This window comes from Mastomys coucha, unplaced genomic scaffold, assembly GCF_008632895.1.
Source record: "Mastomys coucha isolate ucsf_1 unplaced genomic scaffold, UCSF_Mcou_1 pScaffold21, whole genome shotgun sequence".
Lineage (NCBI taxonomy): Eukaryota > Metazoa > Chordata > Mammalia > Rodentia > Muridae > Mastomys > Mastomys coucha.
In genome coordinates this window covers 31796140-31809972 of record NW_022196904.1, presented here as the reverse complement: position 1 = coordinate 31809972, position 13833 = coordinate 31796140, and the positions used below count along the sequence as shown (strand labels likewise).

The 13833-nt window shown below is 42.3% G+C and overlaps 1 long non-coding RNA gene across 1 annotated transcript in view; it reads left to right on the top strand.

Moving 5' to 3' along the window:
- Window positions 1-12735, top strand: part of LOC116102059 — a 128111-nt gene extending 115376 nt beyond the window's left edge. Inside the window, exon 4 of the long non-coding RNA XR_004122990.1 lies at window positions 12521-12735. This is a non-coding gene — a long non-coding RNA (uncharacterized LOC116102059). The remainder of the gene's footprint in view (window positions 1-12520) is intronic.
- The last annotated feature ends 1098 nt before the right edge of the window (window positions 12736-13833 follow it).

The following is a 13833-nucleotide window of genomic DNA, read 5'->3' as shown; positions in this document are numbered from 1 at the left end:
TATATATATATATATATACACATATATACACACACATATATGTATATATACATATATACATATACATATATGTGTGTGTATATATATATAGTGTGTGTGTATGTGTGTGTGTGTATGTGTGTGTGTGTGTATATATATGTATATACACACACACATACACAAGGCTCATACCCAGCAACCATCAACATTTGTGAAGGCCATACCCTGTTTCCCTGTACCATTAGTGGGAAACATGTCTCCACATTCATTCCTTGACCATGCAATACTTGGGAGGGTTTTAGGATTTAGCTCCTTAAAATGATTGGGACATGAGCTAGACTTCAATACTAGCACTTTGGAGGTAGGAAAATTGCTGCAACTTTACATTCAGCCTGGTATATATAATTCCAGGCCAGTGCAAGCTACACAGTGAGCCAGTGTGTAAATAACAGCAGCCTCTCAGGGCAGCAGTTGAGGTAATGAATAAGGTTTTCCCCGTCACTGAGGCCTCAGGTATTGCTGTTACTGGGAAGCATGGCTGAGAAAGATCTTTTCTCTAGGTTTGCATTCTTATCCTGATAATAGGGAAAGATAAGACATATTGTCTTTCATGGAATTGTTACCAGAAGTGAAGGAGTTGCTGAATGCCTATCTGATAGAGATCTGGCTTAAATCAGCTACTCCTTGCACTGGGTGTGAGAATTCTATGTACATATATAAGCAGCATGCCTCAAACTATGACCATGCTAGCTCTGTGAAAAGGCGACATGTGATTTCCAGTAATGGGAAAGATTGGTGATTGGGATGCCCTATATGTGCTGGCTGATTAACAGGTTAGAAGCTCTGAAATGGCTAGCAGGTATCTGGGGTCCAGACTAGACGTAAGGACCATCAGCTTGGCCCTTTGATAATTGGCCTGAGGAACTCAGTGAGGATCTCAGAGAAATCCTGAATTGCCCTCTGATTTTTAGAGACCTGTTTGGACGTCCCCATAAAGGAAATACTCCAAGGGCTTCATTGGATTGCAGTGCAAGGAGTAGGCTTGCTTTCAAATTGATCAGTAAGAAAATTACACAGGAGTTCTGGAAAAAAAGAAGCTTTCGGAACTAGGAGGCTTCCATTAGCCTGGAGGCTGCATGGTAGCAGTGGTGGTAGGGCTTGTCCTTGTTTTTTACAGGCCAACAAGAGAAGGGAGTACACATATGAAAGGGGGATAGAAAGACCAATGTGATTCAGCTGCAACCGGTGCATAAAAGGGCAACATCCGGAGTTCTCCTAACAGAAGGTGTATACACTTACTGAGGTGCCACAAGCTACCTTAGGAATAGGTATTCTACATACAAGAACACTGTAACACAGAGTGAGAAGCCTGTTACCTATCACCAGCCAGATGTTGAGAGCCACACTTCTCCTGCTACAAGGGTCTGCTCTGGATTAGATACTTATCTCCTCTGCCTCTCTCTTTACCAAAGGCCTGAACACTCTGGTTTGCACAGAGCTAGTTGAGTGTTTGTCAGCATGGAAGTTTCTCTCTCGAAGATGTTGTAGAAGACCTGGGAGAGCCTGCAGCTTGCAGGCTCATCGCCTAATTATGGTACACATCTCCCTCATAAATCCCCTCTGTGGAAGGGGCTGCTTTCTTTGTTTAGATCTGAGGCCTGCTGCTCTATTGATTACTATAATTCAGCCCTAATTGGACTTCTGTGGAGCACACGCACTGATGACAGCCAGCCTCCTGGCAGCACGGCATCCATTATTAATACTGCAGTGCTGGCCTTCACCCTGCTCTGCACCTCCACTCCGGGGAGCACTGGATACAGACCTGCCAGGCTATGTACCTTCCCTATGATTTTGTCTTTACAGAAGTATTTGTTTTCCTTTCCAGAGGAGAGCAGACCACATAACCAGCAAACTATTCTCAAATTGCCTTTATACTGTCCTAGGTATGGTCCTTGTAGCATCTTCCCCCAGAAAGGATGCTCAAGATCTTTCATAATTGGATAACTGAACTGTGTAGCTAACAGAGACATAGAGGGTGGAGAAAGAAGAATCAAGTGAACTCCAGAGATGGCCAAGGTTCAGAGAAGGGAGGAGACCTTGTAGCACAATGGTAGTACCTATAACTCTAGTAAAGCCAGTAGGACAGATGCCCAGATTTGGTGTGTGGACATAAAATAGAAGGGCTACAGAAGAAATATCACACTGGGACAAACACTGAAATCTGAAAGTGATAGAGCCATGATTTCTAGAGGGGAAAATAGCAGCTTCTCTTTACTGGAACATGCTTGGACAGCCATGCTGTCCCATTAGAGCCCAGAGACCCAGAAAGAGTTTCAGTATTCAGTGTAGGGTAAAGTATGCCATCCCAAAGTGTCTGGAGGTCACATAAAGCCAGTAGTCAGTGCTGTCTAGTGGACTTTTGGTGAGTCCAACTTTCTCTCAACCCAGAATTGAACAAGCATGGGCAGTGGTTAGAGGCAACTGAGGCCCATGGAAGGAGTGGTCCAGGGCCACACTTTTCAACCTGTTGGAGGTATCCTGTCCTGACCAGGAAAAGAGTGTGAGGAGTTCCCATGGATGCCTGACCTGCTCAGATCTTAGAGGGACAGAAACAGGAAGGGTTTTCAAGGACTAAGCCAAGCACTCCTGCAGGCTAGGCAACTGCATGTGGGTTTGCAGTTGTTAAGGACAAAACCAAAGTAACCATGCAAGAATGAACATGCAGTCAGGTCTGTGGCCTGCAGCAGTGATGTTGCTCCTGGACCACAAGAACCCTGGAGATTTTACTACGGGAATCTCTCTATACCTATTCATGTAAGAATGTACCTCCCTACATTGAGGTGCCAGGAGCATTCCTGGCACCTTAGCATGCTCAATTAAAGATCATAATGTAAGAAGATGTAGCCACCCCTCTAAGAGGCCACTATGGCAGACAGAAACACCACTTCAGTTTCTCAGCTTGTGTACCAAAGTTTTAGCTAAAAAAATGAAGGAAAGTGTACCTTGAAGGTACGTCAGTGTAAGAGTTTGTCCCTAAAGGTGCCCACTCTACTTATTGGCTAATAGTTTCTCTACATGTAAGCTCTTTGCTTTCTGCTAACCATGGAGGCACAGATGGCAGGCCTCTTCTCTTATCTGTACTGTCCCTGCAGCTCTACATTTCCCATGCAAGGTTCCAGAGATAATCAGGAGCAAGGGGCTTCTGCCTGCTGATGCTTAAGGGAAGACACTGGTGCATACTGGGAACTGAGACCCCTGTTGTCCCAGCTCTGCAAAATGCCAGGACAATTTTCCTAGAGAACCTAGTAGAATAAGAACCTGGTTCATGGACACTGTAATACATAGTCTTGTCAATTTCAATCTATACATATTCTCTTGCTGAATAAAGAAGACCCATCTTCTCAATCTGCGTTCACTGCTGGGCCCAACTACTATGCAAAGACTTGGCAGGAGCTCTGTTCCTCTGCTCCACCTCTTTTCTGTAATGTGTGTTGGCCAGGGTCTGTGATTAACAGCACATGCCAGGTCCATTCTCATGGTACCAGGTAAGGCCTGAAGCAAGGTTGAGATGGTAGAGATCGAGGTGTGTATATCACATGCTTTCATGCCTGCATCTTCCTTAGGTCCATGATGTTGTGCATCTCTGCACTATACCAAATAAAATTCATCAGGAATTTTATTTAAAACATACCCATCTTCTCTGTACTGTTTATACTTCTACTGGGGAAGGTCAGAGCTACAGCTTGAGAGGGAGCAGGAAAGAAGCCTCATCTTCTCCCTTGAGCTTCTTCCTGATCCTCCACCCCTCTTTGTACCTCTACTTGCCCCCTGCACTTCTACCACCCTCTGCTCCTCAACCTTGGAGTACCACCACTGTCCACATTCCTCCCCAGGGACTGTTGGTCCTTTGTCCTATCCATGTAACTGTCCCATCAGGCTAAGAGCTCAGGATTACCAGCCCTGACTTCATATTCCAGGCAGTCTCAGCTAGCTGTGCATCCTTTGGAAGGCTTTTATGACCCCCTCCTGTACTTTTGTTTACTTATATAGAAAAAAGAATATGTGTACTTCTGTGTGGTTCTACAGAATGATGGTGAATTTGCCTGCAGGACACCTTTGAGTAGATATGAATGTCACACATGTCCTGGCCCTGCCACTATGTGTTCCCTTGTCCTGCTACCGTGTCCTTCCATCTCTTGCTTGGAATAATGCAGTAGTTTCCCAAACTGATTCCTCCCTGTCCCATGCCTGTTCATCCTTCAGAGTCACTCTGGGGCAATCTCTGGAGATTCTTTCCTGGCTCTTGGTATTTCCAGACAAAACCCAAGTCCCTTCATTGTGCTTTTAGTCCTGGTTGGTGTATGTGTATGTGTGGAGCTCCTGAGACTGTGCCTTGATCCAAGCTTTACCTCAGCATCCTCTGTAGATTGGGTCAGCCTCTTAATTCTGGCTATTGCAGGTAGATGCTGGTTTGATGAGTAATATTAACATTCATTTAATTGTTACTGAGGAAACCTAGTGAGGAAAGTCTGTGGCTTTCAGATGTAAATGACAAAGCCATACTTTTTATGTTAGAGATTTTATACCTGAGTAATTTGCAAACCTCTTGGGACAGATAGCTCACTCTTCTTGAAAGCTTTAGTCTGCCTGGCTCACATTTTTTCATGCTGTTCCTACAGCGATACTTTGGTCTACAGGTGAAGACCTGGGTCCCTTCAAAGCCCTGCTGCTGTCACCTCTCTGATGCTTGTACATGTCCCCACAGGGTGATTCCCTAACTGGAGGTATTCAGAATCTTTTCATATGTGTGCTGGTTATTTAATCCTATAGGCAGGTTCTCTTCTTGCCTCTTGCCTGTTTTATATAGGGTTATATTGGGGGTATTGATTTATCTGAATTGATTGTAATTTTTGGGTACTGAGCATTTAGTGGATATAGATGGCTACTCTGCAGTATCTCCTGACTTGTGGTGGGTTGTATCCTTGCTGCTGAGTGCTTGCTGTGCTCTGCAGAAACTTCATTGTCTAGTCACCAGTACACCAAGCTCTACTCACTAGGTGCCTGCACTTTTGCCTAGACTGATGTCCAGAAGGTTTTTCTTTGGATTTTCTTTCAGACGTTTTGTAGTTTCAGGTAATATGTTTTTGATTTTGGATCTACTTTAAGTTGAGTTTGGTGCATGGGTTTCACTCTTCTCTGTGAATATCTGGTTTTCCCGACAGGCTATTAAAGGGGCTCTTCTACCCACTCCGAGCTGTTCTTGGCAGCTTTGTCTGAGATGAGTTGTCAGGTTGATGTTTGGGCTCTTTAAGGTCTGCATGTCATTCTCCTGTCTCTCCAATACCATTGTGCTGAGGGATCTCCAAATGAGGAAGTGTGGTGTTTCACTTTGTTCCCGTTGGCAAATCTTGGCCCTCTGTGGTTCAGAGTTGTGTTTTCTACTCAGTACAGGAAACCATTGGGATGTTGATAGGATTTCATTGACTCTGTAGATTATTTTGTATAATAGGTATTCTATTTTGCTTTCTGTTGCTGTGATAGAACCCTGGATTAACCAACTCAGAAAAAGAAAGGGTTATTTCAGCTTATCCTTCTATGTCACAGTCCATCATTGAGGGAAGTCAGTGCAGGGACTCAAGGCAGGATCCTGGTGACAGGAACTGAAGCAGAAGCCACAGAGGGCGCTGCTTACTAGTTGCATCCCATGGCTTGCTCAACCTACTTTCTTATACAGCTCAGGACCACCAGCCCAGGAAGAGCACCACCTATGATGGTGTGAGCCTTCCCATATCAATCATCAATCAAGAAAATCATGGACTTACTTACAGGACATCTAATGGAGGCAGTCCCTCAGCTGAGGTTCCCTTCACTCAGGTGACTTCAGCTTACATCAAGATGAGAAAAAGTAACCAGCACAATAGGAATGTTTTAAAAGTAGGTCTCATAAATTTGTGTTTTTAAAATTGCTTATTTAACAACATCATACAATTTTCAGTATACTAGTCTATTGGTTAAGTCTATTCTGAATTATTGATGTTACTTTTGTTGTTATAAATTGGATATCGTCATTCATTTTTGGATTGTGTTTATACATAAATATGTGACTTATCTTTGTATAATTTTAGATTTCAAATTTTAAATTAAAAAAAAAATAATTATATGTATACCTGCCTGACTTTATGTGCACCATGAGTGTGCATGTCACCTGAGTCCAAAGGGCTTCAGATCTCCTCATATGGGTTCTGGGACTCCTGTAAGAGCAGTAAATATACAAGGCAAGGCCTCTTCCCCACTGTCTGTGCAATGCCACTGGGTGGCTTGACAATGATCAGATCACAATAACTCCCACTGGACCCAGAGTTTGTGCAATGTGGAGCTGCTTTCATAAATGAATACTTGTGGGATATCAGAATGGCTCTGGTCCATTCTTTCCCTCAGCACCTGCATTCCTTTTCGTCCTACAGAGGTTCTGCAGAAGTTGTCAGAACTTGCCAGGACATGCTTCATATCACTGAAGAAGACACAGACTCTTATAGCAGGCAGGGCCTCTCTCACAGTAGCTGGCTTCCCTTGTTCATAGATGAGCAGAAATCTTTGGTGTTTCCATCCTGGGACCCTTCCACTTTCTGGGCTCTTGGCACTGACACCAAGATTCTTCTCCTATTTCTTGTATGTCAGCAAGAACGTGGGAGCGTGGGAGGGAAGAGGCACAGGCTCAAATCTCTGTTGTACAAAGAAATTTTATGATTTTATCTAAAAAGAAAAATCAATAAATCATTAATGGTACCTTCAGAGAAGATTAAATGAACAAAGCTGCTTTCATGATGCTATAAAGGTCATGCTTTACAGCCTTGATCACTCGCTAACAGCACTGCAGACCTGAGGGGGAATGGTGAGCTACTGTGGTCTTGCAAGCCTGCTCAGGGAACCTGAGGATTAGCCACCTGCAGCAACTCAAGTCTGTCTCTCTGTCTTTCCCTTTTTTTGCTTCCTCCCTTCCTTGTTTCCTTCCTTCTCCCTTCCTTCCTTCCTTTCTTCCTTCCTTCCTTTCCTTCCTCCATCCCTCATTTTCTTCTTCCCTCCTGCCATCTTCTCTGTCTGTCTCTGTCTATGTCTCTCTCTCTCTTCTTCTTCTTTCCTTGGAATCTTATTTATTTTTTTGAAAATTTGAAGCATATATACAATATGTTCTCTTTATTTAATCATTAGTGTGTGTGTGTGTGTGTGTGTGTGTGTGTGTGTGTGTGCCCACATGAGTTTATGCATGCACCTTGCATGTGTTTGGTGCCCAAAGAGGCCAGGAGAGTGTATCAGATGCTCTGGAGCTGGAGTAGCAGATGGTTGAGGGGCACCATATCAGTGCTGAAAATAGGACCTACATCTTCTGCAAGAGTAGCAAATGCTTTTCACTACTGAGACATCTCTCCAGCCTCCAAAATTTCATACATTTGGACATAATATATCACAGGTCTATCCTCTTCTAACTGCCCCTTAACATCCCCAACAGTTCCTTTTCCAATTTCATACCTATCCTTTTCACCTCCAAATCTCTCTCTCAACAGTCTTATCAGGAATTAAGCCAAGCCCTTCCATGTGTGTGAGCTCTGTCCTTGCTGTGAAAGTCATCTGTTTTCTCTTGGCATGTGGCAAGGGTTGAAGTTTGGAAAGTCACTTGGTTCTTGACCTGTAGTATGTCGATATTGTTGGCTCTCTTGGGCAGGTGTTGTTATAGTTTGGCTCTGAGATGTCCCCACCCCAGGCTCATGGTTTCAACACCTGTTCCCTAGATGATGTTGCTATTTCAGGAGGCTTTCATATCTTTTAAAGGAGAGGATTGCCTATTAGATGTAGGCCACTAGGGGTGGATGCCAGCTATATCTGTATCTCTATCTATCCCTCTATATCTATCTATCTATCTATCTATCTATCTATCTATCTATCTATCTACCTACCTACCTACCTATCTATCTATCTATCTATCTATCTATCTATCTATCTATCTATATCTGTCTGTCTGTCCGTCCATCCGTCCGTCCGTCCGTCCATCCATCCATCCATCCATCATCTATCTATCTATCTACCTATCTATCTACCTATCTATCTAAATTATCTCTCTCTCTCTCTCTCTCTCTCTCTCTCTCTCTCTCTCTCTCTTTGTGTGTGTGTATGTGTGTGTGTGTGTGTGTGTGTGTGTGTGTGTGTGTATGTGCATGTGTTTTGAGACAGTGTCTCACTACATAGTGAAAATGCCCTGGTCTAGCCTGCCTAGAACTCATAGATCAGGATGACTTCAAATTCGTAGAGATCTACTTGTCTTTGACTCCTGAATCTGGGATTATAGGAGTATGATACTATGCCTAGATCTTTACAAAACAAACAAACATATTTTCTTTAAAGGACACATTTGAAGATTTGAAGGATATTTCCAATCCCTGTCTCCATCATGTGTTCTGCTTCCTGGCCTGTTATGATTAGCACAGCCTCCACTGTGGGCTTCCACTTCTGTAAAATGAATAGCTTCACTCTGCCTTACCTCACACTTTGGACTGAGCCTTAAGAACCCATAGGATAGCAACCCTCTCCCCCTCCTTTGGATCATTCATGTCAGAAGTAGCAATGGTGTTGTGCAGGCAACTACTTTATTTATCTGTGCACCTATGGATGTACTCATGTGTTTCTATACACATGAGTATAGGCTTCTTAGGCTTCTTCATACATCCAGAGCACTAGGGCAAAGAACTGGACACCCCAGATGTTACCCTGAATGGAGGAGCATATACAAGAGCTCATTTGTTCCTTGGGTTACAGGATACAATGAAAGCTGGAGTTTACCAGCCTCATGTCATAGACAGGATACCAAGGTAAAGGAAGATGGAACACCCCATCTACAGCTGATCATGGGTTAAGATGGAATTCAAACTCATGCCTGGTTGTTCAACCACTAGGTTATTTTTAAAGCAGTCTCAGAACGTGAGTGTAGTTCCTGGAAATTGTACAGTCCTCAGGAATGAGACATAATCTCTCAGTATATCTGTGACATTGACATATAGCCCCCCAGCCTCAATTCTAAACAGCATACTTGGTTCTTGAGAATTTATTGAATTAAAACAACGAACAAAGCAAGTCAACACACTTGTGCGAATTTTAAAGACTATAACATAGTAGGTATGGTTTCTGAAGGGTCTTCTTTCCTTCTGTAACCCAGCTTTTCTCTCCCCATTCTGGTATATTTTCCCATCAGTTTTAGTTTCCATAGTTTCCAGTGGTGTGAAATTCAAACAATTAATACACAATTCATTCAGTGACAGTTCTCTCTTACTTGATCTCCAACCTCCAATCACCAGAGGCCAGATTCTGTCCCAGGTAGTAATCCATGTTTACTGTTTTGGGGGTCTTTGCAGAGAAAATAGATTTCCATGCAAATGAATGTCTATGAGCAGATTCAATGAAGCCTAGAGTCATAATCTGCTATACTGTTGTTCTTTGTGCTCAGTGTCACTTGGTGGGAGTCTGACAGTGTGTGACAGAAGCCTGGTTTCACTGTGTCTGTAAATGTTCTGATGGGCATTCACACTTTCTAATCAGTTATTATCAAAAGTATTTTAATGAATAGCTTCATTCATGTGTCATTATCCTTAGAAGTGGATGCATGGGATGCATGGTCTAAGCATCTCTGATCTTGACAGAAATGAACAAACTAGAATTGATAGAGGTTGCCCCAACACACACCAAGTGTGGCAGTCAGTTTTTCATTATCCTCTGCTTAGTTCATCATGAGTCCTGCTGCTGGCCCCGCCTATGTCATTTTCAGAAAACCTGAGTAGTGTAGAAGGGCATATCCTTGCTCAAGAGACACCAAGGAAAACTATTGTGAATGGATCTTTGTAAAACCACTGAAGGAAGTAATAACTTCCATGTTGCTAGATATAGTGTGTTATAGTTAGCTTCAGCCATCAACTTGACACAAACCTAGAGTCTTCTGGAGAGACAACCTCAACTGAAGGTTTGCCTTCATCAGATTGGTCTGTGGCCATATCCTACAAGCATCTGTTTAGCTACTAATTTATGTAGAAGTGTCCATGCCTCTCTGGGCAGTGCCATCTATAAGCACTTAGGCCCAAGCTATAAAAGAATGAACCAAAGGGAGAAAACCACAAATAATATTCCTTTGTTTTCGACCTTTGTTCTTGTTTCACAGCTTTTCATTTCTGCTCTGACTTCTCCCCAATGATAGATTACAAGCTCCCAGATGAAATTAGTTCTTTCTTACCCAAGTTGTTAATTGATCAGACTATTTTTATCATAGCAACAGAAACCAAACAGGAACACAGTGACACCTTCAACTTTGACATCACTGACTTTGACCTTACTCAACAATGCTCACTGTTCCTTCTGGTGGCTGGTATCTCTAGCTGATAATTTTGTCTCGTTTGTAGTGTGGTCTCCTCTCCTTATTTATGATGGTTTTCAGTGCTGTGCATTAGAATCACCTGGGATGCACTTGAAAATATAGACCCTCAGGTCACACCCCTAACATGTTCATTTAGAAAACCATAATTGCTTGAGGTACAACCCACGCATCAGTCCCTGAAAAGCTCTGCATGACTGTAATCCACAATTTAGACAGAGAGCTGTTAATTAAGCAATGGACTTTGCAGAGTTGCATCCATGTCTTACCATTACACCATCTCTGAATAAAGCTGCAGATATGCCTACAGTTTTAATTACCATCCACGCTCTAATAGCTTTATGTACTTCCGTTAAACCTCAGACCTTCCCTGGGTGCCCCACATCTGCATCTTGGCCCACTCTCTGATTGACACCATAAAGACCAGAGTCCAAATCTACCTACACCCTGCCAACTTGATATTTTTTCATTATTTCCATTTCAGCGAATACTACTCAAATGGTCCAGCTCCTTTTCTACTCATCGCAATTACAGCCACATAGCAGCCTCCTCTCCAGGTGACCTGTTGATGTTATATTGTTCAGAGTCTCCCGTGGCTTTCCCTAACCTTGGGGTAAAGACGTCTGTCATCCTATAGGGTTTTCCTTGGCTGAGCTCTTCTGTTCTCCCATCTCAACCTCCATAGCATTTCTTTTCTCAGTTCCTCATCCATCATGTTCTTCCTCCCCAGCACGGATCTTATAAAAGTTTGTTCCTGCTTCCATAATCCTCTTCTTTCTACCCCACACTCTAGTTGACTTCTAGTCTTGTTCTTTTTATAGCTGTTAGCTCAAGAATTTCCTGCTAGAAAATCTCTAGATCTTCCTCTTAAGAGCTCCCAGGGGTATGTGATTTTTCTAATTAATATCTCTGACTTTCTTTAGGTTATAAGTTGTATAAAAGCCACAAAAGTCGATCTCTTTTTATATTTTTAGGATATATTATTTTATATCCTCTTTGTTTATTGCTTTATTCTTATATTGGTCAGGATTCTCTAAAGGAACAGAACTGACAGAATGAATATATAACATATAATGAATGTATAACGTACAACATAAAACATGCAATGTACAACATGCAACATACAGAATGCAGTGTGAAGAATGTAACATGTAACATATAACATACAGTACATAATACATAATATAATAGATAATATGCATTATGTAATATACATATACATATATATGTGTATATATATATAGTATGCGTGTGTATGAGTGTGCCTGTAATATGTTAGACTATTCACAGGCCATGTTCTTGGTAGTCTGACAATGGCTATCTCATTACATATATGACAGAAAGGCTGAGAATATGGTGATTGCTCATCCCACAAGACTGGATATCTCAGGAGTTCCAATCTGGTGCCAGAGTCCCAGAGGATTCCTAGAGAGCTGCTGGCCTTCAGTCAACATTGGAATTCCAGAGAAGTTGCTTCTAATATAAGCAAAGGAATGCCACCACAAAAGGATAAATGAACTTGCAGATGGAAATGAGGGGAAGGCAAAACAAACAAACAAACAAACAAACAAAACCAGTTTCATTCTTCCATGTCCTTTCATGTGGGCTGCCATTAGATGGTGTGGCTCAGAGTTAGGGTTCGTCTTCTTGCTTCAAATAATCTGACCAAGAAAATCCTTCCCAGGATTGTCCAGCAGCTTGGGTTTTAGTTGATTCCAGATGGACTCAAGTTGACAATCAACATTAGCTGTCACAGTTCCCTTGTGCATTTCCTGCCCCTCAGCAAAGGTGATAATGCATGCTAATATATAAATAGAATGCAAGAATATTTGTTCCTTGTTCTCTACTCAGAAAGTTAAACCTGAAACACCAGTGTTTGCAATTCTGTTTCTTTCCCCCTCTATGTGCTTTGATTTGGACATTGAATATATGTTAAGGAATATACATTCTGGGCTTCACCTTCAGAGTGGTGCTTATGGGCAGTGGTAGCATTTTTAGGAGGTGGGGCCTCATGGAAGGTTAGCTGGAAGTTAGTTTGTGTGTGACGTTTTGATAGCTATCACATGACCCTTAGAGACGTAATAAAATTAGTAAGAATATACCCAAATATTCCTTCTTTCTGCTTCATTCAAGGTGTGGTTACTGGAGTTCGTGTGGTACCACATGCCTAAAATCGAAACATTCAGGAGTTGGAGAGCACATAGATCTCTGTGAGTTCAAGAAGAGCCTAGTTTTTGTCTTGATTTCTAGTCCAGCCAGTGATATATGGTAAGACCTTGTCTCAAAACAAGCAAGACAGAAAACAGAAAATAAAACAAGCAAACAAGAAAACAGAAATACAAACAACATCCCCCAAAACTGAAGAAATACCAAAAAGAGATGTGCTTGTTTTCTTTCTCTACACACATTTCATCATCTGGCTTCCACCATGGGCCTTGAGTCAGAACCATACCATTCACACTTTGAACTCCAAAGTGTGAGGTAAATAAACCTCTTTACTTCTTAAGTACTTCATGTCGGGTGTTTCATTGCAGTAATGAAAAACAGACTAAACACATAGATAAGTGCACACTAACCCCTATGGCCCTCAATTGAGAGAAAAAATGTCTTCAGTAACATTATACACTTGACCTCTGAAAGGACATACCTTGTCACCATGCCCACTGAGCCAGCTAGCACTTTCTTGCAGAACAAGAGTTATCAATGAAAATCATTCACACTTAATAACTTCAACAGCACTCCATAAATACTCAAAAAAATATGGAGAATTGTTTACAGTGGCCTCATTTCATAAGGGAAATTTACAAGACTATTAAAAATTATTAGACTTCTATGATAGGATGGCTTTCACGAGCAGCCCTGCATGACTTCATATCCAGGCTCTGCCGCATGTTTATTCTCCGGTTTTCAAAATACCGTATTTCTTCCACCATTAAATTTTATTTCAGTGGCGTTATTTTAGAGCACCAATTTCCCAAGCGCTTCTGATCTTGTAATTCAGCTCAGAATGAGTTGCTTTGGACAAACCCCTGGAGACCACGCAGGTCCAGCCATGGCTGCAGGGACTAAAACTGCATAATGCACAAGGTTTTGGGGGATTGCAGAGATATGAATGTATCTTTCACTGTGGTGGTCCTGCTGGCCAGCAACTGACCGAGACTCCCTGGCAGAGATAGAATGTTGTAACTGGGGATAAGAGGAAGGAGGAAGTATGAGGGTATGAAGATCACAATGGGTCTTCAATTGTCTTGGCTCTTGGACACTAAGATCCTTGTATGTACCTGTCCATGATGGCCACTCACATGTAGAGTATAAGTGTGAATTCTTCTAAATTGCTGACCATGCCCATGACTCTCAACATTGCCTGACATTGTCAAGGGCAAATGGTGAGTCTTCTTCCTTGAAGCTGAACCAGGGCATGGCCCAAGGCTGTCCTGATAGGAGGG